General features: G+C 45.0%; 1 protein-coding gene across 19 annotated transcripts in view; it reads left to right on the top strand.

The window, feature by feature from the left end:
- The window catches only part of TSPAN18 (tetraspanin 18), a 185,521-nt gene that overhangs the window by 49,752 nt on the left and 111,950 nt on the right, over positions 1-23,819 (top strand). For 2 of the 19 annotated variants that reach the window (XM_086895029.1, XM_086895028.1), the window contains 2 exons: positions 1,499-1,840; positions 5,300-5,411. The exons of 4 other annotated variants lie outside the window; for them this stretch is intronic. The gene's annotated coding sequence lies outside the window, so the exon portion shown is untranslated. Of the gene's footprint in view, positions 1-1,498; positions 1,841-5,299; positions 5,412-14,409; positions 14,828-15,018; positions 15,164-15,310; positions 15,801-16,645; positions 16,814-16,957; positions 17,082-23,819 lie in introns of those variants that run through there. 13 more of the 19 variants (XM_086895025.1, XM_023928002.2, XM_086895034.1 and 10 more) reach the window with 13 other exon arrangements.

A 23,819-nucleotide genomic window follows, 5' to 3' on the forward strand; every position in this document is an offset into this window, starting at 1 on the left:
TCAGACTTCTTCTCCAGCTCAGCTGGAAGGATTAATGCAGCAGACTTGAGGGGGTTCCGCTTCAAATCCCAGCTCCCTTGCCTGCCTAATTACTTCCATGTGTATTTGTGCAAGGCTGCATGTTGTCTGGGGTCTGCAGGTGGCACAGTGACCTTTGGGCTATAGGTGCACTTTCCATACCTCGCCATATGTTGCACGAATGAGCCAAGCAGCTAGGAGGAAATTGTCAGCATCCATGGCCGAGCGATCTCCCTCCGTACAGTGACTGATGGATTCTGTTTCTCTAGCCTCACTATGCCTTTATGCTCTCTCCAGCTGTGAAAGAAGAAGGAATTTCTGGCCTTAGTTTATAATGTTTAATTAAAAAGAAAACTTTCATGCAAAGATAGCTTGTTTCCACAGCTTTGATGTCGGTGCCTGTGGGAAATACATGAGCTGGAACTGCATTCTGGGAAACAAAATGCAAATGAGCAACTTCAAGCATTCTTGTGACTTTTTCAAATCTCAGAATCAGAAGAGCCAGATCAATATATTTTTCCAGAGAATTCTGTTGTGCTGGGCACTTGTACTACTGATAGTTCTGCTTTTTCCAGCTCCCTTAAAGGCCTTTCCAGAGGTCTCCTCAGATATATTTTAGTTTGTTCCCAGTGAAGCAGCTGCACTGTTGTGTGAATGCTCTGTAGGGAATGTTGTGTTTGCAGGGAAAAAGAAGCAGGAGTGGGTGGAATTCTGCCCATAAGTGCTCCTAGGGAGCCCTGGGGAAGCATCTAGCTTTGCAATCATTTCCAGTTGTTCCTTACTTGTGATGGGATTGGGTAGTGCAACAGAAATTCCTCTTTGGTTTTTGCCCTTTTTCATCTTTGGGAAGTCTGACAGTAAAAAAAAAAAAAAAAAAAAAGAAAAAAAAAAAAGTGAACATGTATTTTAGAGAATATAGAAAACCTGCCAAGGGCTTTTGGGGCACAGGAAGTGGTTCAAAAGAATGGATCATCTCAGAAGTTTGGAGTGCTGGCTACTGGTTCCAGTGGGACAATTCACATCTACCACACAGGGATATGTATGTTATGCCTTTTAGGCAGCCTGGAATAGAAAATGTGGTAACTTCTAATTTATGTTTTTCAGCAGTTTCTTCAAATATATTCTGCTAAGATTTCTGGTCTGGCTTCACAAGATTTCTCTTTTCGCAGTTTTGTTAAACTCACCTAAGGCATGTGTTATACACTGAAAAGAGATGTATAAAGGCTGTATAAAGGGAATGTGTTCACTGCCTTTGTCTCTTCCTGGAATTAATAGTTGCCCCTGGCTTGCCTCCTTCCTGCTCTTAGAGGGATAAGGCTAAATGAGAAGGGCTGCCCAGTGGGTCAGGAGAGACTGCCCACCCTGGGCATTGCCACAGGAGATGGCTTGAGTGTCCTGCTGTCTGAAAGACCACATGGAGGAAGTCTTTTGGGATGGGCTCTGCTAAGAAATACTGATTTTTATTTTTTTTTTTCCTTAGTGTTTTTGCAGCCCTGATGGATACCCAGTTGCACAGCCCTGATTTTTAATGCCCGTGTGTGTCAATGGTCGCTCTCTTCAGGCAAGCCACCATTCCTCCAAATCTGGTGGCAGTGCTGTTTGAGCCCTCTCACACTTACACTGTCTCTGATCCTCTTCTACCAGGCTTTTCCTGGGAACCACCCAAGGGAGTCTGCCTAAGATGTGCTGCCTGACTCAAGCTGCTCTCCATCTGTGTTCCAAAGAGAAAGGGCATCTCTGCTGGGAAGGGACAGCCCCCAGCCTCCCTCTGTGTCCTGTGAGCTAGCAGGGATCCTGCCTGGTGTCTCCTGGCTCAGAGAAGGTAGGGCATGAGAGATGTGCCTGAACAGGTGTCAGGGGTGCCCAGGAATTTCTGACAGCTCAGTGCTTGGTGCACTGTGTTAGAGGAGGGTTCCCAAACAAGTCTGTGCTGTTTATGATGGCAATAATATGAGCAGCATCTGTGTCTGTGCCAATTTGCCAGCAAAGAAAGCTCCCTTCTCCTCATCATAGCTGTGTTCTTCTTCTGGACAAGTCAGGTGGGGAATCCCACTTTGATGTGGGATTTCTTTTTGCTGGTGTGCATTCTAGGGCAGATGTAGCTGATCAGTGGGCCCCAGAAATGGGAGCACTGACAACTTCCCTGTGGTATAAAGGAAAAATCTTCACATATGGAGTAGCTGAAGTGATTCAGAGCCTTCCAGTCAAGGTGCAGTGCCTTCTACTCTAGTGATTTACACAAGTGCTTTAGGTAGTGGGGTTTGTCCAGACTGCATATGGCAGTATACTGCATCACCACTGTGCATGGCAAAAATGGAATGAGTCAAGGTTAAAAATAGAATGAATCAAGTTAAGCTCACAAGCTTTCTTCCTAGGACTTAATCTGAGGCATTCTTCCCCTTTCCTTTAGGGCTCAGCAGTGGAGACAGTGAGAAAACTGGCCCAAAAAGCACTGTGGAGGTCTGTTTGATACTGGCCCAAATCAGAGATGCTCTCTGTTCTGCAGGGTGTCAGGCTCCCCTTGCAGACCAGATGGGATCCTGATGATGGCCTGATTGTGTTTGTGGGTAGGCTGAAATGGAGGGAACATATGCAGAGGACAGTGTCTGACTAGATTAGGGCCGTTTCAATCCATTTGTTTTCAAATGCACCATGTTTGGTTTGGGCCATGTGGGGTTTGTTTGATAAAGGAAGAACCATACTAATTGAATTCACTGGGTCAATGGCAGTTCACCCGTGGGGGAGGGCAAGGACTCTGATGGAGGGATCTGCTATTAGACAGGAAACTGCATAAGCTTGGCTTTTCATCCTGGCAAAACTCATGGGTGTCATCCCCTGGTGAGCCTCATGTAACAGTGGGAAGCCCAAGGCCCCAGAAACTCACTGCATTATAAAGGCCTTTTCCTGATGCAGGAGGATAAAATGAGCTCAGGTTGTGCCTCTGAGCCACTAGTCCAATTTTGGTCACGAGGAAAGGACCGAAGCTGGCTGAAGAAAGCTCCTTAAGCATTTCAGGGCCAGTCCCTTCCCCTTGCAAATCTTAACAAAAGGAGTCTGGTGAGCAGCAGCATCTCCCCTTCCAGACTCCCTTAGAACAAAGGCCCTGTATGCCTGCACTAGTTGTGAAGAGAGTGAGGAAATTAATAGAAAAAAATGAGGCAAATAGGGAAGAAAATATTATTTTGTGTCTCTACCACAGACTGGAAATGTGATTACTATGACTAAAAGCAACAAGTGATGCAAATCATTATTTAAAAAACCCAAACAAATGGCAATAGCATCTTCCATTTATCTGCTGGAAATTGCCACAGGCTATGTTCAAAGGCAAAATCTATAGCTCTGCGTGTGCATTCTAGTGGGGAATATTCCATCTGCCCCAGTAACCTCTCTTAATAGTCCCCACTGGCTTCAGGGGAGGCTGGCAGTGTTCACTGAGCACGGCTCTTGTCTGATGTGATTGCCCTACAAATGGGAGGCGAGTGGAGAAGCAACGGGGAGTCCCTAATTACTTCCACGGAATATAAATCCATGATGGCTTTGACAGCTTCTGGAGCTGAGGGCAGTATCCCACTGCCTGGCACACCTCATCTCAGAGAACAGCTGGCTGCAGTCCCACCTTCATCACCAGCACCATCAACACCCCAGGAGGAAAGGGCAAAGCAGGAACATGTGAACAGCGTGACACTTGATGGAGAAATTGCCTATTAGCTATAGCAGTTCTGACCTTATGGATCCTGAGGCTCTGACACCACCTGATTTGTGGTGAATAGCTGTGCCTTTCCTACTTGGCCTGTGATTTGTGCTCAGTACCTAATGCTCCTGTGAAAGGCATGGCCTCACACGTGTTGAGAGGATGTCTTGTTATTGTACTATCACACTAGAATGTGAAGGTGTTGGTCACCCATTCCTGAGGACTCAGCCTCATTAAAGTGGTGGATTAAATTAATCTTCAGGACAAATCCTGGAAAATGACATGCAATAAGTCTGTATTCCTTTTCCTCCTCCACAACTGCCCTTTATAGTCATCCTGCTAAAGGAAGCAAGCTTTAATGAACATGCCTGATTGATGAGGAAACCCATTGTGAACAGAAAAGCAACATTTCCTCCTGCCTACTTTGGGAGCTGTTACATCTTCCTCAGGTACACTGACATATTCCAGTACAAATATACAGGAATATAGCAATAAATTGCTTTGCTGTAGTTTTATCTTGAGTTCAAGTAATATGTTATCACAAAACATTAGTATCACCTAATGGTGTCTGCAAGGCATTGTTGAGGCAAAACTGCACTCTTATAGAATCATAGAATGGTTTGAGTTGGAAGGGATATTAAAGATCATCTCGTTCCAATCCCACTGCCATGGGGTTGCCACCACCACCCACCAGACCAGGTTGCTCAAAGCCCCATCCCACCTGGTGCTGAACACTTCAATAGGTGCAGCAAATGTAGCTGCATGTAATAGCCCAGTATCTATCACAGAATCACAGAATTGTTTAAGATGGAAAAGACTTTTAAGGTCATCAAATCCAAACAAGGCAGCAGAACTGGGCTGGTACCTCCAGTTCGGAGGGCACTTCAGTGCTGTCTCTAGGAGCAGCAGTTGTTTCCAGGTGATAGGATCAGTGGTTGCTGGAATGTGAGCTCAGGGTGCTGCAGGAAGAGGGTCTTGTTATTGTTCTGAGAAATTTATTTTAGTGACATGTGCTCTCCAGATACAAACAAGAACTCTCATGTCATCCGTGTACGTAACTGGTTTGTTGCCTTTTTTCCTGTAATAAAAGATTATTGCTAAATTAATTGACCAAAATTAAACTGAACTACTGAATCCATGTAGCCTCTTGAACATATATATAAATCTCATTCCGAATCACACAGTTTGGGCACATCTCTAGTGTGGTGGAGTTTAGTCCTCACTGAAATGCAGCTTTCTTTGAGCAAATCACAGTAGACTGGCAAAGCAGTGTTAAATGACACTCTGGCAGGAAGTAAAGAGGATAATATTTCACTGAAGGAAAATTGCAGGAAGTCAGTAGAATGTCTGTTATCTTAGCTGGAGCTGGCATTTGGCCTGGTTACTAAAGATAACACCTTTTTTTCCCTCTAAGTCTTGTCACTTGCCGCTTTACGACCATGTATCTTGATTTACATCTCACTCAGAACACCTCCAGCTGCAGAGCATCACCAGTGCCTGGGGGTGACTCCAGGCTTCTCCACAGCATACAGAAAGTTGAATTTTTCAGCCCCAAGATGAGGGACTGGTGTGAGTCTGCTGTTTACACAGGCAAGAGAAGAGTAGCAGGAAGGACTGCAACCATAATTGCAGGCTGAAGAGGTGAGCACAAGGGAACTGGGGTTGCTACAACCACTGCTGCCAGACACCTGAGAGAGATCAGGTAGGTGACTGCTGCATCTGTTCTGAATAACCCTGACTTCTGTCTGCGCAGCCACAGCCACAGCCAGCCTGCCTTTGCTGAGTTCCCACGGAGACTAAGCAGGCACCATGATGTCCCTCAGCACACTGCTGTCCTAGGCAACTCTCTGTTTTCATATTTCCTTGACTGGCATCATGCTCAAGTTGTGAATTCTCTTCTGGCATAAAAGAAGAAAATCACATCTGACTCACGGCAGTTGTTGAGATCTGGATTTATTTTCCAAAGCCTAGACAGTGCTAGAAGCTCCTTGACTTCCAGGATTTAATGGGACTGCTATCTCCAAAGGACAAGTACAAAATGTGCACAATGATCACTTGGTTGCTCCTGATAATTTTTAGCAAGAATAGTAAATAGTTAGTTTTCTAAATTGTTGATTATGGAAGGTGGTATTTTATGAAATGCACACTGCCTGTCATGCTAAGCACTAAGCAAATACTACTCTTGCTTCATAAATGGTTGATGGGGCTACCAAGAAAAGTTACTTGTCAAGGGACATGCATTTACTCTACAGCTGGGAAAGTAAAAAGGTTATATCTCCAGCCGATGTTCTTGTAAATCAATTTGTGACCAAGTCCCTGCTGACTTTCACAGGCAGTGATGTGAACCTACAACTTATCTTGGTGGCTGAGGGAAGTTGCCTCATTTCTACCACAAAAATCTCTACTGACCTTGACAGCAACTGATCTTGGATGACTGATAACAAAGAGTTTAGAACGAGATGTTTTTCTGTTTGTGTATTTTTGTTCACACTCCTCTTCTGAACTCTTTTCCTAGTTTCCTTGAACTTCTCTCTCTCTCTGTTGCCAAAACATCATGTGTGCATCTGGGAGGCTTTCCAACTTTCAATTGCAGAAGTGGGTCAGTCCTCATCCGTGCACATTTACAGTCTTTAGCAGATGCCCAGGCGCTCAGCACAGCAGTAGGAGAACTTAAGCAGTGCTGTCATAGCCTGTTGCTCTCAGAGGTTCACAGTATTGCCAGCCAGCATTAACTCTTGCATTTGTTCTCTCTGACTGTCTGTCTATAGAAAGAGATCTTGTAATGATCGCCCAACTAAGGATGAATTATTAATTTGAGATGTTGAAGGAGATTTGTGTCAGAGCCCAGCTTTGGATGGGTGACTTGCACAGAGCTTAAAAGCATCTCTAGCTCATCCCCCTGCCTCATTCTGCATTCTGTGCCATTTCTCTCACTGCCTCAGGGCAGAATGTTTCAGAAAGTTGGAGTGGGAATATTTTTTTATTCATCCTGTTACATGAAGTTAATCTCGTGTAGCAAAGCAGCTGTGTAATGTTTTGTATTAAATCTCATGTCTTCCCTTGGGAATGATTAAAATTCAGGTGAAGGGTTTTTTAAATTTTATTTTATTTCCCCCCTCCCAGGGCTCTCAAGGGGCCATTAGGCTTCATTCTTAATAGCTTGCCATCCCCTTGCCTCTGCTCTTCCTGATGCACACACAACTGCACTTGTGTGACTGATGAAGGGTGAAGGCTCTTTAGTGACTTCTGCACATGCTGCACATTAGTGAAGACATTTCTAGCTCATGTGAAGGGATGGCTGCTACCTGGCACATTGAATAAAGCCTTGGTTGGCAAATTCTCTATTTGCTTGATTATAGCCCTGGAACACAGCAAATCCCAGTTGGAAGGAGACCAGCTGCTCTACCAATACCCTGGGCTTCCCAAAACTATTGCTTCATTTTCAGTTGCTGTTTCCAAGAAAGGCAGAGTTTCCATTCTCACCCTTTCTAACATGTCATTATTTTCACTTGCAACAGAGGGATTTGCCCCCATTTTTCAGTTTAAAGAGAAAAACCTCTTCTGAATTTCTGTGACCCCTGTTCCTCTACTCACTCTCTGCTTTGTGTCCTTATCTGCAGAACCAAAATGAGATCTCCTGGAAGACAACATAGAGACCTGATAGTGAGGGAGGGACTGATTATCATGGGGATACACAGGGGAAAGTAAAGAAGTAAAGTGCTTCAGAGAGCACAACAGGGCTGGAGATAGTGAGAGAAAATGAGCAGAGAGAAGTGGAGATGAGAGCAGGAGAGTGAGATGTACTGAAAAGGAGGAAGATAGGAATGTACAGACTGGGTTGTATACTGCACAGAAGGAGCTAACTCGAGGGCTTGTACCACTTCTTCCCCTCTGCACGTCTTCTAGAGCAACTGAAATCATCTTAAAAGCAGTGCCACAGAAGTGGATTGGGCAAACTCCTGTTTCTCTACTAAATTTCCTAGTCTTGACCCTGCTGTACAGGATTTCAGGAAAATCCAGTTGACAATTTCTTCTTAAAATCTTTAACTTTCACAGCCACATCTGCAATTTGATATCACAGCCAGGGGGATCAGAAACATGGCATGAAAGCTTGCACAGAGGAGCTGGTTACAACAAGAGGGAAGTGCAGGAAGCCTTAGAGCCTTTGCCAGGCTTTCCACAATTCTCAGGTTTCAGGGGCTTGGTGGATTCAAAATTTTGGTGGGCTGTAAGTCTACAGGACTAGTCTTGGGGGGTCTTTCAAACAGAATCTGGGTTCTGGGTCCTTCACTGAGGGTAGCTCAGGATTCAGGAATCAAGAAGATGGTTCTTTCCTCTTGCTTTGTAAGCTTTTGTGATGTGTTTACAAGAAGTTAAATGCAATAGGTGGCTACGGGCTACTTAGCTAAGAGAATGTGTCCTTGGCATTGTTTCATTGACACCAGTCCAGTAAAACCAGGGCTGAAATCAGCTCCAACATTAAATAAATCCACAGTTTATCTCTTCCTGATAGGAAGCAGCAGCTAATAACTCACAGTGTTGTTTAAAACATTCATAGCAGGAATCACTCAGATAAGTGACTCTCATAGTTCCAACCTGTGTTCCATGGTGGTCTACAAAAATCCATAATTTTTATGCTGCAAAATAACATAATTTGTATAGCAATTGTTCTGACTAATGAGTGTCCAGCCAATGAAAGGATTTTTATCTTCAGATAAAGAAAACTCACATTTTAAGTAACTGAGAGAGGTGCAATCATGCTTCGATCGCAGGTTAGGAGCCCTAAATTCTAATAAATCTAATCCTACTGCCCACTAGGCAAAATCACTGCATATTCCTGACATTCATTTGCTCTCACTTGTGGAAACGGAAGGCTGATTAATTAGTGCCTGGTGAAGGGTTCACAAGGACCATTAATTTTATGACTACATTTTTAAAAATAACTAATCTTGCCCTGGTATCAAGTCAGCCCCAATCCCACCATACAGCATTCAGGAATTTCACAGCTCCCATACCCAGCACGGCTGCTCTGCTCACTTACCAGTTCCCTTTTGTTGACAGATGAGTGGGGCTGCCTTACACACAAACACACAAAAGGACTCCTGAGACTGAGGAAAAAAGAAGCAAAACTTGTTCAGTTTTGCTCCTGCCCTCACCGTGTGTGTGTTTGGAAGGGGTGTGAACGACAAGTGAAAAGAGGCCTGCAAAGTACTGTCTTTTATTGTAGAGAGTATCATATCTGAGAAAAACAACAGGAGCCTCAGGAAACAAAAGAAAGCTGTGTAGTTTTCGACAGCTATCCCAATGAGGTTGCATCACCATCCAACCATTGCTTTTGTGGACTTGTAAGGATATGTCATCTCCATTTGTCACCAGAGACCAGTTCAGATCTGCAAAAAGCTACATCCCACTTAAGGCACTGAATTTGATAATGAAAAATCCTGGGATCGTGTGTGATGTCCGTCAATCTTCATACCTTGAAAATTGACTGTCACCACTCTAAGTCATTGATGCTCTCGTTACATTTTACAGCCTTCCTGAAAAATTTTACACAGCCATGAATGCTCATGCCAATGTTTAGGCACTGGACAGTTCAATTTTCTGGATGTAATAACATTCTATTTTCTATGGTGTATTTTCTATGGTTTCTACATTCTATGGTGTGATACCAGGAAAAACATTAAATTCTTCTATGCCCAAGGTCATTATTTCAGCAGTCTCTCACCTGGGAGCAGCATTTCTAACCTGGTAGTGCCCATGTAAACTGAATTCTGCTGAATGGGGATTAGTTTTGCTGCAGAACCCCATGCTACCTCCTTCCACCTAAGGAGGGAGATGCCTGATTTGGAGTTCTGATGATGTGCTGTTTTATTTTTCTCCTTAACCACCACGTGCCTCAGCAGAATTTACTTGGATAGGACCTTCTCCCAGTTCCAAGGGGAGCTATCACCACTTTTCTGGCTAGGGAACCCTTTCTGCATATAGACACTGGAATCCTTTCCTTCAGTTGCCTCTCTGGAGGGAGTCATTTGGGGAGAAGGGAAGCAGTGAAATTGTTTGATGAATGGCATCTAACTTACACCCCCCCCAAGGAGGATTCCATATGTTTTTAGCAGATGTTTAACACGTTATGGCAACACAACTGGCTGTGTTGAAACAATTTGCGGAGTGACCATTTAACTGTTGTCAGAAGTGAAGTTTTCAACGCCTCCATCTCCCCCAGGCAGTTACTGATGTTTTCTGTAGATACCTGTGAACTACATACCACATTTTTGACAGAGAAATTGTGAAGAACTTTAACTGTCCAATAAGGTGTTTTTTAATTGGAACATCTCAAGGAACAACAAACCCTGAAGCTATGTTTGTTAGTTTTCCTTTTTTTTCCTCTTTTCTTTTTTGAAGGAGAAAGGTGCTTTGTAAAATCTTATGAGAATAAAAATAGCTTCAATAATTCAGTGTCATCTAGAGTTTTAAAAACGCATTTGAGCCTTCTCCCTTTGTGTTATAAGAGAGATGCAAATGCCAAGAAGGGTCAGAACATTTGAGGATAGATATTTGGATGAGTAAGGGGTTTGTCTGTGATCCAGGATCTCCTAGCTCATGTCCTGGAGATGACACAGACCTCTAGTACTTCTTCAGCAGTCATTCTTCCTGCTTCAATTTCCTGTTTGTAAATGGGGATAACGGTTCCTCTGTGTTTGTCTCTTTTGTCATATTTAAACATGTAAGGAACTGTGAGGTTCCTGGTACAATGGGGATCTCCATTTTGCTTTTTCTTTCTTAGTGAAAGCTAGTTTCCATAAGGGTTTCTAGGAGTACAGGAAAATCTCAGCTGCACATTTCAGAGGAAAGATGAATGCTGAGAATTTTCTCAGAATATAAATAGTTGTAAATTTTGATATTTTGGTTTAATCTCCATTTTAGTAAACTTCTGGGAGAAAAAAAAAAAAGGTAAACAGAGGACAGGATATTTTCTGGGGTTGTGTTCCTTTTTTTTCCCACTAATATACAGCTTTACCTGCTGCTAGCTGTGGAAATGGCTGTCATCTTAAATATGTTCATTTTGTCTTTAAGGTATCCCTTCGATGCTACATATTAAAATTATTACAAAGAATTCTCTTAATTGAGATTTTTCTGGGCAGAGTCCAAGGGTTTGTTCAGTCATTGTTGCTACAGTTTTGGGTTTAGGAACTGCTGCCAGTTCCTTTGTGTAATCTTACAACTTCAAAGACAGGAAAGAGGGAGGTGAGCATGAAAGCTTTTAGGAAAATTATGTCTACCTATTCGAGTATCTCAGTGAGCATGAAGTGTTCTTCATAGGTTGGATAATCTTGAGAAAAGCATGTCTCTTGCCCTGGAAGCCTGCTTCCAATCTTGTGGTCTGTGGGTCAAAAAGACATGAGGAAGTGATATGTGAAATAATGACAAAACATGATTTTTCACTTCAGAAAAACATGCATGTATGTTACCATGTGATCAAGTGAATATGAAAACAAAGCTGGGAAAAATAAATCTGTAAATGAATATTCAAAATGCAGCTTAGTTCTTGATTTAAGAAACAAAAACAAAAACAAAAACAAAAAATGGCAGAGGGAGGGCCTGTGATATTTTTTTTCCTCCAAAATGTTAGCTGTTGCTTGGATGAAAATGATTGGGAAATGCTGATATTGACAAAGAAACCAACTCATAAACAATTTAGCTTCAGTTTTCCCAGCTGAGCCTGGGAAAGCAAAACTGGGTTGAAAAATACACTGGCAATGTTTTAATTATGATTTTAATAATGAAGCTTGAACAAACCTCTCGCTACCAGTACATCAACTGTCCCCTCATGCTGTTTTCCCAAGCCTGATGGAGGGGCCCTGGAAAAGCAGTCTGATAGCAGATGAGAGAACATACTGATCAGTGTAACTTCAGTCAGCACTGTAAGTGCTTGACATTTCGGAAAAACAAGATCTCTTACTTCTCTGTCTTTATCTGGGAGCAGGTGATGGGGTTCAGGCAGTCAGTTTGTCATCCTAAGCTCTTTGTGGCTGAGACCTTGTTTGTTTTGTGCTCTCAGGAGTGCCATTCAGCTTCGTGGCAGAGTTAATAACACTCTGTGATTTCTACCGAGCACAGATTGCTCCTGGAATGTGCTATGGTTATCTGGAAATAGACTGGTATTCAGGTTCCAGCATGCAGATGCCAGAGAGTTTCCTTCTGCCCATCTGTCTAGGCAATGAGCTGGGCTGTGTGTCAGTCCAGCTCCAGGAAAAACAGCCAAGCTGGATTGGGCTTGTACTCCTGCTTTGTCTGCCTTCGCAGCAAATTGAGAAAGGTATTAGTAGAAATACTGAGAGAGAATAATCAGAAAAGAAAGAGAGCAGTCTGGAGGCAAAGGAAGCGGGAGGAAAGCTGGGGAGGCCAGGGAAGGAAGGAACAGGGAAACTGAAGTTGAGAACTAAGATGGGAAGCACAGACAAGAAAGCGTTCATATAATAATGGGTGAGTTCTGTGGAGTTAAATTTATCTCAAAATCCACACAGTTACACCTATGAGGAACCTGCCATGATTTGTTCATGGTTTCCCAATATTGCAGTTTCTGCTTCTGAAAACTCAAGCCTATCAGAAGGGTATCAGAGAGGCTATTTGGATTGTGATATCTATGATGTAACATTCAAGGGACAGGTCCTTCAGACAGTGGGAGGGCTGCAGCTCTGGGCTCTTCTGAAACGGGAGAACAGCTTTAGTGTTCTAAGCTAAACCATGGAACTTTTCTTGTTCTGATTTCAATTCAATAACCTATTTATCAGAAAACAAGTAAGACATCCCCCTCACATGTTGATCTATCATAAAATTTGCTTTATTCAAGGCTGTTATGCTTTAAGTTCTCAGAGGATGTACTATATTCTTTACACATAACAAAGGAAGTAAACCCCAGCTTTAAATGCAAAACTCAGTTCAGTGCTGGCTGGGATTCACAAAGCAATTCCTTCATGACGGTGAAAGCACTATGAACTCGGGAAGCTAATTTTCAATAGTGGCCCCTTAAATTGCACAGTTGAGCATGTAAAAGCACTATTGTGTCTATGCTAGCATGTGGAACATTTGAAAGCTGGGGTCACATATAGTTGACTTTTGTTCATTTACAAAACAGTTTCAGAGAATCGGGATGGAAAACAGAAAACACATACAAGTCTTTGGATACATCACCCTGCGCTTTTTTTTACAAAATATCAGAATAATGATGTCACTGGAGGGGAAAGGGGTGGAAGTTGCTGGAAAAAATGCCAAGAGTGTCCCTGACAAGGAGAGGATCTTGTCTGTAGAATCTGGGGCTGTTTAAAACGGTGGTGTTTCCATCAGGACTAGGGCCAGTCAGTTTACTGGAAACCCTCCACGTGAGATCTGTGCATTGGGCCCTAAGACGAGGGTAGGGTTGGGCACCCAGACAGACACACATGCACACTTTCATGGTTTATTCACAGCAAAATTGCTTGGCATGTGGGGTCCTGCAACACTCCTGGACAGTGCATGGGTGCACATGTGAGATTGTTACAGAAGGTAAAGGAGGAGGACCAATGGACCCATTTTGGCAGGTCTGTAGAGCAAAAATGTAATCTTTGCCTGAAAGAGCTATGATCTGCTGCCTAAGGGGTGTGACAAGCCAGCCTCCTGGAAAATAGCATTCTGAGTCCTTTGCAAAGGAATCAAATAAGGAACAAGGCTATTACCTCGTGTCAAACTGTGTCTAATAAAGAAATGGAAATCCCCTACTCTGCCACAAAGACCAAGCAGAACTAGGATCATGCTGTGTGACACAAATAAATGAATAGCAAAACAGAAATGGAAAAAACACGGGCCCAAATATTACAAGGAAATATCAGACCCTGAAATGATTGCCTGTCTTAAGCAACAGACTATAACAAAACATACGCTTCAAATACAGTCTGGTTGTGTAATCTAGTTTTGCTATTACACAGAAATAGATTTGGGACCATAACTGTTAAATTCTATGTGTATCTCCCTATTTTTATTTCACATTAGGAAATAAAAGAAAGCCAACGCCAACAAATATCTGCACCTGGGGAGCCTTGTAACTGTTCATTACCAGATATATGAGGCATTAGCAGAGATTATGCAGAAATGCTGGCACATCTATTTTTCCTTTGCATTGCACTGTTAGACATTCCTGTTGTCTCTTGTTCTTCTACTAAGCTTTGAGGGGTCCAAATCTGCATCCCCCATCTTGCAAAGCGTTATGAAATAAGCAGGACTCCTTATCAGCACCAGGACACATCTTTGTGCATCATCTGAAGTTACACATCACTTGCATGATCTGGCCCTTGTAGAATTGTTCTCTCTGTTAAGTGAGGACGTAATGTCCAATTTACTAAAGCCCCGTTTACTAATCCTGAGCTGTTGATTGTTAGTGAGAGTAACAGCATTACTTCTGCACTCTTTTTACTCTCTCAGTTTTTTTCGCTCCGAGCCGGTAAGGACTTTGAAAGTGTTAGGAACAGGGATGAGCAGTTTTCCTAAGGGATAATTGAAATGACCCCCCTTGTGGATTCCCTTGTCAGATGCTGTTGGACTGGAAATGCCATAGCCGCTCTATGTGCAAGAGCAGTAAAAAGGTGACCTCTTCTACACGGTTATCTATTTTTGTGGAATTTGTAGCTGTCAAACGCTATTGAAATTTCTTAACTGGCTCAGAAGTTATTGGTACGCACACACAGCACAACGGCACAAGCCTTATTTCCTTAGGCTTTTCCCATGTCGCAAACACGGGCTCTTCCTTCGGTTTGGCAAGCATTTTGGAAGGGCTTCCCAGTCCCGCAGCGTCATCCTTTGAAGTTTCTCTGGCAGATCTTCGAAGGCATTTCAGCAGCTCCCACTGAGGTACGGGTCAACCTCTCTCCCACCTCCCTGGTTTCCTCCTTTTGCGTCCCGAGGATGCCCCCGGTGCATCAGAAGCCCGCTGGATGTTACCGGGGACACCCTGCAGACGGGGAGGGGGCAGCTCTCCCTCGCACCCGCCCGCTGCGGGCTCAGGGCTGTTCTCGGGTCCCAGCTTAGGCTGTCCCCGGGCCGGCCTTGCCGTGCTGCCGTTCCCGCAGCCCGAACGGCCGAGGCACGGTACGGGAGGGACGAGTCACCCCGCGCTGGGCTTGGCGGCTCGGGCAGCCGGGAAGTTTTCCGGGGAGGCGAAGGCAGCCGAGAGGCACGGGCAGAGGCGCGCCCAGCCGGAGGGGCCGGGGCCGAGCCGGGCCGGGCCGGGCCGGGCGGGGGCGGAGGAGGGGGCACGGCCGGGAGGTGGAGCCGGCTGCGCTGGCGGCTCCGGCGCTCCGCGGCTGCCGGGCACGGGGCGCGCACGGCAGTGGGAGCCCAGCGCCGCCGGGAGCCGCCGCCGCTCGGTCCGCCCGGTCCGTGCCCGGGAGCCGCCGCCGCGGGAGCCGCCGCCGGAGCCGCCAGGTAACGGGAGGGTTCCCTCCGCCCAGCCCTTCCGCGGCCGGCGGTGCCGCTCCGGCTCGGCTCCCCCGCCCTGCCGCTGCCCCGGGACGCTCGGGGGTGCGGACGGGGGCACCTCGGGGGGCGGCTCGCCCACCCCTCTGCCGCGCTGTTCCCTCGGGAGAGGGCAGGGGAGGATGTGCGGGAGCGCCCTGACTCCCCGGGCTGCTGGGCGTGCAAGTTTGTGGGGCTGAGAAGCCAAGCCCGCCCGCCGGTAGCGCCGGCACGGGAGCTGGGAGAGGGCGCCCCGGCTGCCCGAGCCAGCTGAACTCGCCCCGCTGGTAACACCTCTCCGGGCTCGGGCCCCGGGAGCGTCTTCGGGAGCCTCAGAGCCTGCCCTCGGTATTTCTGTATTCTGTTGCCTCCGCCCCGACACCCCTCCCTCCGGGATCGCTCTCGCAGCAAGACAAGCGGAGGAGCCGGGGAGCCCCGAGGCTGTGCCCGGAGCGCCCCGCACTGCGGCTGCCGCCTGGTGGGGTGCGCACCACCCCTCACATTCGGGTGAGGAAGGTAGGAGAGTGACCCGTGCTTCTTACTTCAGCCCGGGCTGGGAGGAATTTTCTCTTTCACACTTTGCTGATCTTCCATCCCGCTACCCTGGGTCAGTGCCCGCTCTTTAATAGAGATTTATAGCTGCAGCAACATGTTAGCGAGGGACCACATGGGGGTTTTGTAAGCCGAACTGGGCATTTCAAGTTTTATGGTAACTTTTGTATTTAAAGGTTACAGTGAGTGAGTAAATAGCATTTTCATGTGTGCTATACTTGGATGAAGTATGTTTGATAATCATAATTTCCTTTTTTCTCTAGCACTTCTCTCAGCAATTAGTAAGCTCGGCCTGATTACTGCTTGTATTTCTATAATAAGAGCAAATTTGGACACAATTAATAGACTTTAGGCACATAATTCACTGAATCGCCAGTGGCTACCAAAGCTGGTTGGGCAGAAGTGTGCTGGAGATGGTTGTGTGCCTGGCAGGATATATGCTAATTGTGACCATAGGCTCGCCTTGCACTGTTGCTAGTGGGTAAAAAGTTGGAATTGTTAAAAGAGTTTTCTTAATTCAACAGGATATATGCCAGTGTTTGATGGATTCTACCAGTAAAATGCTTATTGTGATACTCAGTAAGGAGCAGTAGTTGTTCCGTCACAAAAGTAGAGAAACTGAGAGCAAATGCTAGGGATGTGATTCGGAGACATAGGTACAGTCTGTCTTTTTTTTTGGGGGGGGGGGGGGTGTTTCCTAATTTGGGGGGAATCTTTCAAATTCGGCTGTGTAACATAATGTACAGATGCGCTTCTTTATCGTCTGCTTTCACCAAAGTATTTTTATGGTACGTTATAATGATTCGAATGTTTGAGCCTGCTTGGAAGGCAGTTAATATTTCTGTATTTGTTGTGGCCGAGCTACAGCTTTTGTTGGCTCAGGCTATAATACCATGTGATACAGTTGCCACGAATTCAAGTGGAGCGGGGTGAGGAGAAAAGGAAGCGCTTTAACTTCTCTGAGATGTTGCAAAAATCCGCAGCAAATTTGCACCCTTGGTGCGGGGCGGAGCTGTGGCAGGAGCGGCTCGGCTGCCCGCGGTGTGTGTGAGGCGGTGGGATGCTCAGGTGAGCGGGGAGTCAGTCAGTCCGTCCGTCCCTGGGCGAGGGGCGGCTGGCTGCCCGCGGTGTGTGTGAGGCGGCGGGATGGGATGCTCAGGTGAGCGGGGAGTCAGTCAGTCCGTCCGTCCCTGGGCGAGGGGCGGCTGGCAGCCCGCGGTGTGTGTGAGGCGGCGGGATGCGCAGGTGAGCGGGGAGTCAGTCAGTCCGTCCGTCCCTGGGCGAGGGGCGGCTGGCAGCCCGCGGTGTGTGTGAGGCGGCGGGATGGGATGCTCAGGTGAGCGGGGAGTCAGTCAGTCCGTCCGTCCCTGGGCGAGGGGCGGCTGGCAGCCCGCGGTGTGTGTGAGGCGGCGGGATGCTCAGGTGAGCGGGGAGTCAGTCAGTCCGTCCGTCCCTGGGCGAGGGGCGGCTGGCAGCCCGCGGTGCAGCCGGGGCCGCTCCGAGGGCAGGGCTCGGCCGGCTGATGCTGGTGTTTTCCACGAGAGGGCTTTCTCGGCGAGCTCCCGCCGCCCCTCGGCTCGCTCCTCGCTGCGGAGGAGCGGGATGGGCTCGGGGGTGGTTGGCGTCCGCAGGGTGTTTCGGATTTCCTTTGTAAATTACGGGGAAATCCCTTTATTGCCCCTGAGGTGTAAGGATAAGACATCCTGGGAAGAACAGCAGTCCTCAGTTTCCAGGCTCCCTCAAAACTCAGAACGATCCCTGCAACTTAATTTCCCCCCGGTGGAAAGGGAGAAGAGGCCGAGTGTGTTTTTCACAGGAGAGGAGAGGGGTTAGGGTGCTTGCATTCTCAGCGCGGATGGAGGCAACGAAATGCTCTGTCCTGGCGTGATCTCATTTTTGGCTGCTTTAACGTGTATTCTACTTCTCGGGGTGGGGCTGGGCAAAAGGGAAACAGGAATCATTGTGAGAGCACGAATATGCTATCTATAAGTCCTTTGCCAAGTTGTCTGTGTGTTAGTTCAAATAATTTCACACGCACAGCGTTGCAGGTCTGCTTTAAAAGGCAGAAAGTGTGTCTGTAACTAGTAATAATATTGCAGTTCATAAAACATGAGAAACATCTGTTACTGTGACTTCAATTTGTTTCTCTCTCCTTGGAATAACCGAGTTGACAGCTCAGTCAGGTTTAGCGTTCTGTGCTGAACCTTTGGTCGTGTGTCCCACGGCTAATTGTGACTCACAGAATCAATAAACCCAGCTCCTGCTTCTCTGCTGAGACTCAGCAGGGGAGTGGGAAGGGCTTCAAATCACAGCAGCAGACGATGGGGGACAAATTTAGGTTTCTACAAAGCTGGGCCTATCATGTGCCCCTGTCTCTTTCACTGCAGCAGAGCTGGCTGGGGTCTCACTGTTAGCTGAGGGAGGGAGGGAGATGGTCTGCGCTGCTGTAGGGGCAGTGTTTTCCCTCATAGCACCTCTTGTCTTGCCTTAATCTATCCCAGGTTGAATACTGTAGGCAGTTGAAGCAGAGCCATCTCATGCTTTGATGTGTGTTTATTGGCTTTTGCATCTCATTCCTCCTTTTTTTCTTTCTTTTTTTTTTTTTTTTTTTCTTTTTTTTTATATTGGGTTGCTCTCTTTCCACCCCACTTCCCCAAACAAAAAGAATTAGAGCAGAGGCAAAATGTGAATGAAGTGACTCTGTATTTTTGTGAATGGGTTTTCTTGCATTGCCCCTGCCTTCCTTGCTGCCTTCTGTAAGATCCTTTCATAATTAAAATATTATGACTATGCTTATGGTAGCCCTTCACTTGTGGCAAGGATCCTAATTTGACGTCAGTGAAAAAAATAGTAGTTTCTGGCATAAGGGCGGATGACATTTCATCAGCTAGTGCTGCCCATATTTTTTTTTTAAGCCACAGTGCTAAGACCATATGGACAGATAATGAGTTTAAGCTGATAAACAGCTTACAGATTTGCCCAACTAAAGGACTTTCTTCCTAGAAAACACATTTTCCTTTAAAATAAATAATGAAGTTCCTGTGTTTTTATTTAATTATCTTGAGTCCTGTCTGTTCTCACCAGGCTGCAGGAAAACAGGCACAACTGCTCTGGGGACCGAAGCTACTGGATTTATGGGCCTGTAGGTCTTACAGGACAGGAAGGACTTGCAAAGAATAGTTCAGAAGCTACAAAATTGAGGCCTAAGGGGCCTAAGGTATCTAAAAAAGCGGATGGTGGTCCAAGTTGGATTTAGAGAGTTTCCTGGGGTAGTGCATAGTTCTTGACATCTTGAAGATGAGTCATTGCATGAGGTGGTAGTAGGTCCTAGGTCTGTTTGGGAGTTTTAATTGAAACAGATGGATATCTATACTCCTTGCTAACCCTGTGAGGCTGCTGAAGCAGTCCTTCTCTGGGAATACTGTGGCAAGACAATCCCTGCTTTTACTTTCTCATGAATTTTTGACTAATTTCAGCATGATTTGTTCATCTGTTTAATTTAAAGTGACTTTTCAATAAAATGGATCCGTTTTTATGGGGAAAAAAAAGCCCCCGCTAGTGGTACAGTGAGAGTTGAAAAGTAACTTGTTTTGGGAAGGAGTGGTCTTCAGTTGTCACTTTAAAATAATGACTCAAAACCAAGCAGTGTATTTGCATGAGAGGACAAAGCCTGTGTGTTTGTCCCTCAAGGTGCATAGAAATGAGCTCTTTCAGATCTGAAAGTGCTCATTCCCTTTTAAGATGTTTATGTGTTCTCTTCTTTTCTTTTTTTTTTCCCCCTGGAAATAATAATTAATTTTAATTAGAAGTGGCAAATGAAGGAAGAAAACAGTACAGACAACTCCATTCTTTCTCGTGCTGCTTATTCCTTCTAAAACTTTATTGTTTTGTGTTGTCCCTTCCCTTCACACTACCCACTTCTCAGCAGTGGGAAGATGATTGGACTTTAATTGTATTTCATGTGAGGATATAATCCAGATGGCCAGAGTTTAGCTTTCTGATGGTCACTGCTGCCTCACTGGTAACTGATACGGCAGCCAGGCTGCATTTGGTCCTACCTCAGCTCATGACTGTGCAGTTCAGCACTCCTCTTGTGTCCATTGCTTCCCCTACACCTACATTTCTTATTTTCTTTTCACAGATCTTTCAGTTTTGAGCTTCCAAAGTGGTGAATGAGTTAATCCATCCCCTAGTCTCAGGGGATTAGGGTGAATTCAGTGCCCACCAAACAAACAGTCGATGGTCCTCCCCACCCAACCTCTTGTCTTGGAGCATTTAACAGCTGCTTTGCTGTTCATCATTTCTGCATTGGTGAAGATCTGTCATGGGCTAATTTAGTATGAATTTTCTGAGGCTGAAAGAAGTGGCTATAGGAAGGAAGTGTGTTGATCTTTTTCTGTTATCCACACCATCTGCTAAACCAGTTTGTCAGCACGTTTGTATTTATTTTTGCACAGATATAAATTAAAGAAACAGTCTATGATAAAGATGTTTTGCTCTTACAATGGGATTTGCTTCTGCACTTCTGCCACCTTCTGTTCTTTACCAATGGGCTGTCCTTCATTGGTGTTCCTCGGAGCTAGAGGCAGAGAGTCTCACCATCCTGGTGAGTTGTACACGTGTGGGCTGTTTTGGATTTGAATTGTCTCTGCAGGTGTCTTGATACAGGAAGCTCTGGATGACCGAGTGCCTAATCTGAATGCTGCTTTTCTGGTGGGGCAATATGCAGCAAATATTGCATGACAATTGAGAGTAGTCATGTAGTGCAAATTTATCCCCGCCAAATTAATTTAAAAGAAAACCATAACCAGTATCTTGTCATTGTCCCCAGAGATGCTGGAAGTGGGGTTTTGACTGTTACAGATTTTTAGTATGGATTTTGTTCCTGCACAGGAATCTTCCTGACTATGTAGTCCTTCCAATAAGGATTCCAATGACTGCTAAGTCTCTGGGGCTCCTTGTGCTTTGGGATTGATTGATTTATTGATTGCTATAAGGATCATACCTTTGCTATGTATTTACTAAATAAACCTGGTCTAAAATGGAAGTTTCATATTTCTTGAGAAATAAATTTAAAATCATGGTAGAAGAGTCCATTTTTAAATTCAAATGGAGTTCATATTTTTTACACCAGTCTATCACTTCAGGCTGAAAGAGATGATGCTTTTGATGAAATAAATAGTGCTGAAACTGAATCTCATCCATGTGCTTGATATTACTTGGTTATCAAAGGGCTGCATTATTACGTGAATTAGGGTTTAGGTCTGAGTTTGTTTAGTGTAGCTCAGCTTTTGATTTTAGTTCATCTCTATTCCTGCCTTTCTTGCCCTCATTTTGTTGGTGCTAGGCCATGTTAGAGAAGGAATTTGTTGGGTCATCTGTAGTGCCTAGTGTGATCTGGAGTTTTCCTTGATTAGTCTTCTGGAAGCAGTATAACCAGTACCCTCTTTACTCCTGGTGCTGTGGTGTTACTGTCAGGAAAAAACCTTACAGTGGTTGTTGATTCCAAGGAAGTGCAACTAAACCAAACTGCTAATGTGAAAAGTCATGTAGTAAAGCAGAGATCACAACAGCTCTTATATTTTCTCAGACTCCTCATTTGCACTGTAAACAGCTTTAAATACATCTTTTGCCATCCCAGATGTCAGGAAAGCCCACAAGGCAGATGAGTGGAACGGGGTTTGGGGACTGTATGGTGACTTGTCAACTGTGGGTCAGTGGCACAGCTTGGCAGGGGCTCAGGAGCTTAGAGGCCCTGGCTGCAGCTGGGGTTATGTATATTGTGCATGATTACTGTTCTGACTGTTTCTCTGCTCTGTGCTGCTCCTGAGGCTCAGCACTGAAATTGTAACGCTAGCAGCTTTCTTTTCATGGCCCAGTGCCCAGTTTGAAGAAGGGTGATTTTGGTCATGTTGCTAGACATACGTATTTATGGCCCTGTTTCATCTGTTGAATTTAATTTGTTGGGGTATTTTTAACATTATTATGGAAACAGTTACTATATTTACTCCTTACAGAAAGCTCAGTGTAAGACAGTCTATGAAGAGAGCGTTCTAGAGTAATAAATATTGCACTAAATTATGGTGTCTACACTTCTTCAGGAAAAATGGTCTAAATGAACTGACTGGCAGTTTGCCTGTTCCTGAGACATGGACCTCACAGGGCACTGAACTGGAACACTCTATGCTGGGAAAGCAATGATAGAGTTTGTTCTTGGCTCGCTTGATGGCACATCTCATTTTCTTGTGGAGTGAAAATAAACCAGATCTTCTTGTACAGAGGGAGCTTGTGCCTGTACTGTTCTGCTTTCTCAGGCCTGCTGAGAACCTGTTTCCCATGGAAGTCTTTGGGACCGGTGGGCACCTTTCAGATGAAGTCCCTAAAACCTGTTGCCTGCATAAATATGATAATGGGATTCCCACTGAATGGAAATTCAGTGGATTTTTGGATGGGAGTCACTGTCAGTGTTGTTGATATACTTATTTCTGCAGTTATTTGAAACCAGAGTGTTTTAATGTCAGTCTTGCTGATAAAAATTGATGTAGCTTAATGGCGATACTGTGGTGGGTACAACACGGACATGTATGAGAAATAATGGCAAATAAAGGATTGAATGTCTCAGAATATTATTGAGAGGGGTGAATTTTGGGTATGATGGATTTTTGAACTGCTGACTGCCCTTTTTTCCTGTTAATGTCAGAGGGGATTTTCAGAGCTGCTTAGGATGAGGTGCTTATTTTGTGTTAATTAACAAAACTTTTCCTTCTGATGGGAATGTGGCAAGTAGCAGGGTTCCTCTAGAGTTACACCAAGCTGGTTTTCAGAATAAGATACAGGAAAAACTGAGAGATAATTCTGGAAGTGCTTGAGGCACAATGCTGGAAGCACCAAAAGATCTCTTTGCTTTGGCAGCCTGAGAATTGACAATACAATACCTTGCTGATGTGACAAATCACTCTGGGTTCATAGGATTGAAAAAAACCCTTCAAAACTGATAAGGATTTCAGTTTACAGTGATGCTTTGTTAATTAAGAAGTATTTTTCTCATTTTAAATGTTAGGGGAAGCATCAGTCAGGAACAACATTCTGATGCGATTAAGAAAGAAGAAACAGAGAAGACACAAGACAAAAGGAAAAAAAGATACTTAATCCAGCCAGTCTCTTGGAAGTCTTATTCTATCTCTTCACTGTGCTTAAGGGAGCAGAAGGTTTCAGGCTTCACATTTTGTGTGTTCATATTTTGATACTGCAGCGGGGAAGGTTTGGCAGGAGAAGAGTCGGCGTTAGTTGAAAAACATTAATTTTCTTTGTTAATGCTGCTGCAGATAGTTCCAAGTTTTCAGTTTGTAGTGGATTTCTTACAGTATTTCTGTAATGTGATGCTCTTTGGGAAGTGCTTTGAAGTTCTGCACTAGCCTTGGGGAGCAGAGGGCTTTGGGAGGGGGATTGGACTCTCACTCCCAAGTGCTATCACTGATTTTACTGCTCAGAACTGAGGTGGGTGAATGCCAGCAGTCCTAACATCAGCCTGCTGTAGACACTCCTTAGCTCTGGGAAAGTTGCATTGCTTTTCTGAGCATCTGTTTCACCAGCTGTGAAAATGAGGATAGTACCCTCAGCATGTGGGTATGATGAACGTTCTTGTTAGCTAATCTTGCTAAAGTGCATTGGAACTGTGAAGCATTGTGGGTTGTTGTTTGAAAGTGTGAAGGTTTAAAATGGTGTAAGCCATGAGTTTGCATCTTGGTTAGGGAAGGGGAGTGTTAACTGGGAGACCTTTGGCAACAGGCACAAAGGGTTTGTGGGAAAGAGGAGAAATTTGCCTGTAATGGAGGGACCTGAGTAAGAATTATGCCTCATTCTCTTTACACAAAATCTAAATGGATTTATTTGGAGCTTTGTAAAGCACCTGTCCAGGGCTGGATTTTTCCTTAACACCAGTTGCATTTCCTTTTGCTGTTTTTCCAGCCCCCCCCTGCCCTCCTCCACACACTTGCTTTTTATGATCAAAGCTCCATTCTTTAAAGATATTCCAATGACTTGTAATAGTGCTTAGAAGATCCCCTATGGACAA

Source organism: Cyanistes caeruleus, chromosome 6 (assembly GCF_971803275.1).
Source record: "Cyanistes caeruleus chromosome 6, bCyaCae1.hap1.1, whole genome shotgun sequence".
NCBI classification, from domain to species: domain Eukaryota; kingdom Metazoa; phylum Chordata; class Aves; order Passeriformes; family Paridae; genus Cyanistes; species Cyanistes caeruleus.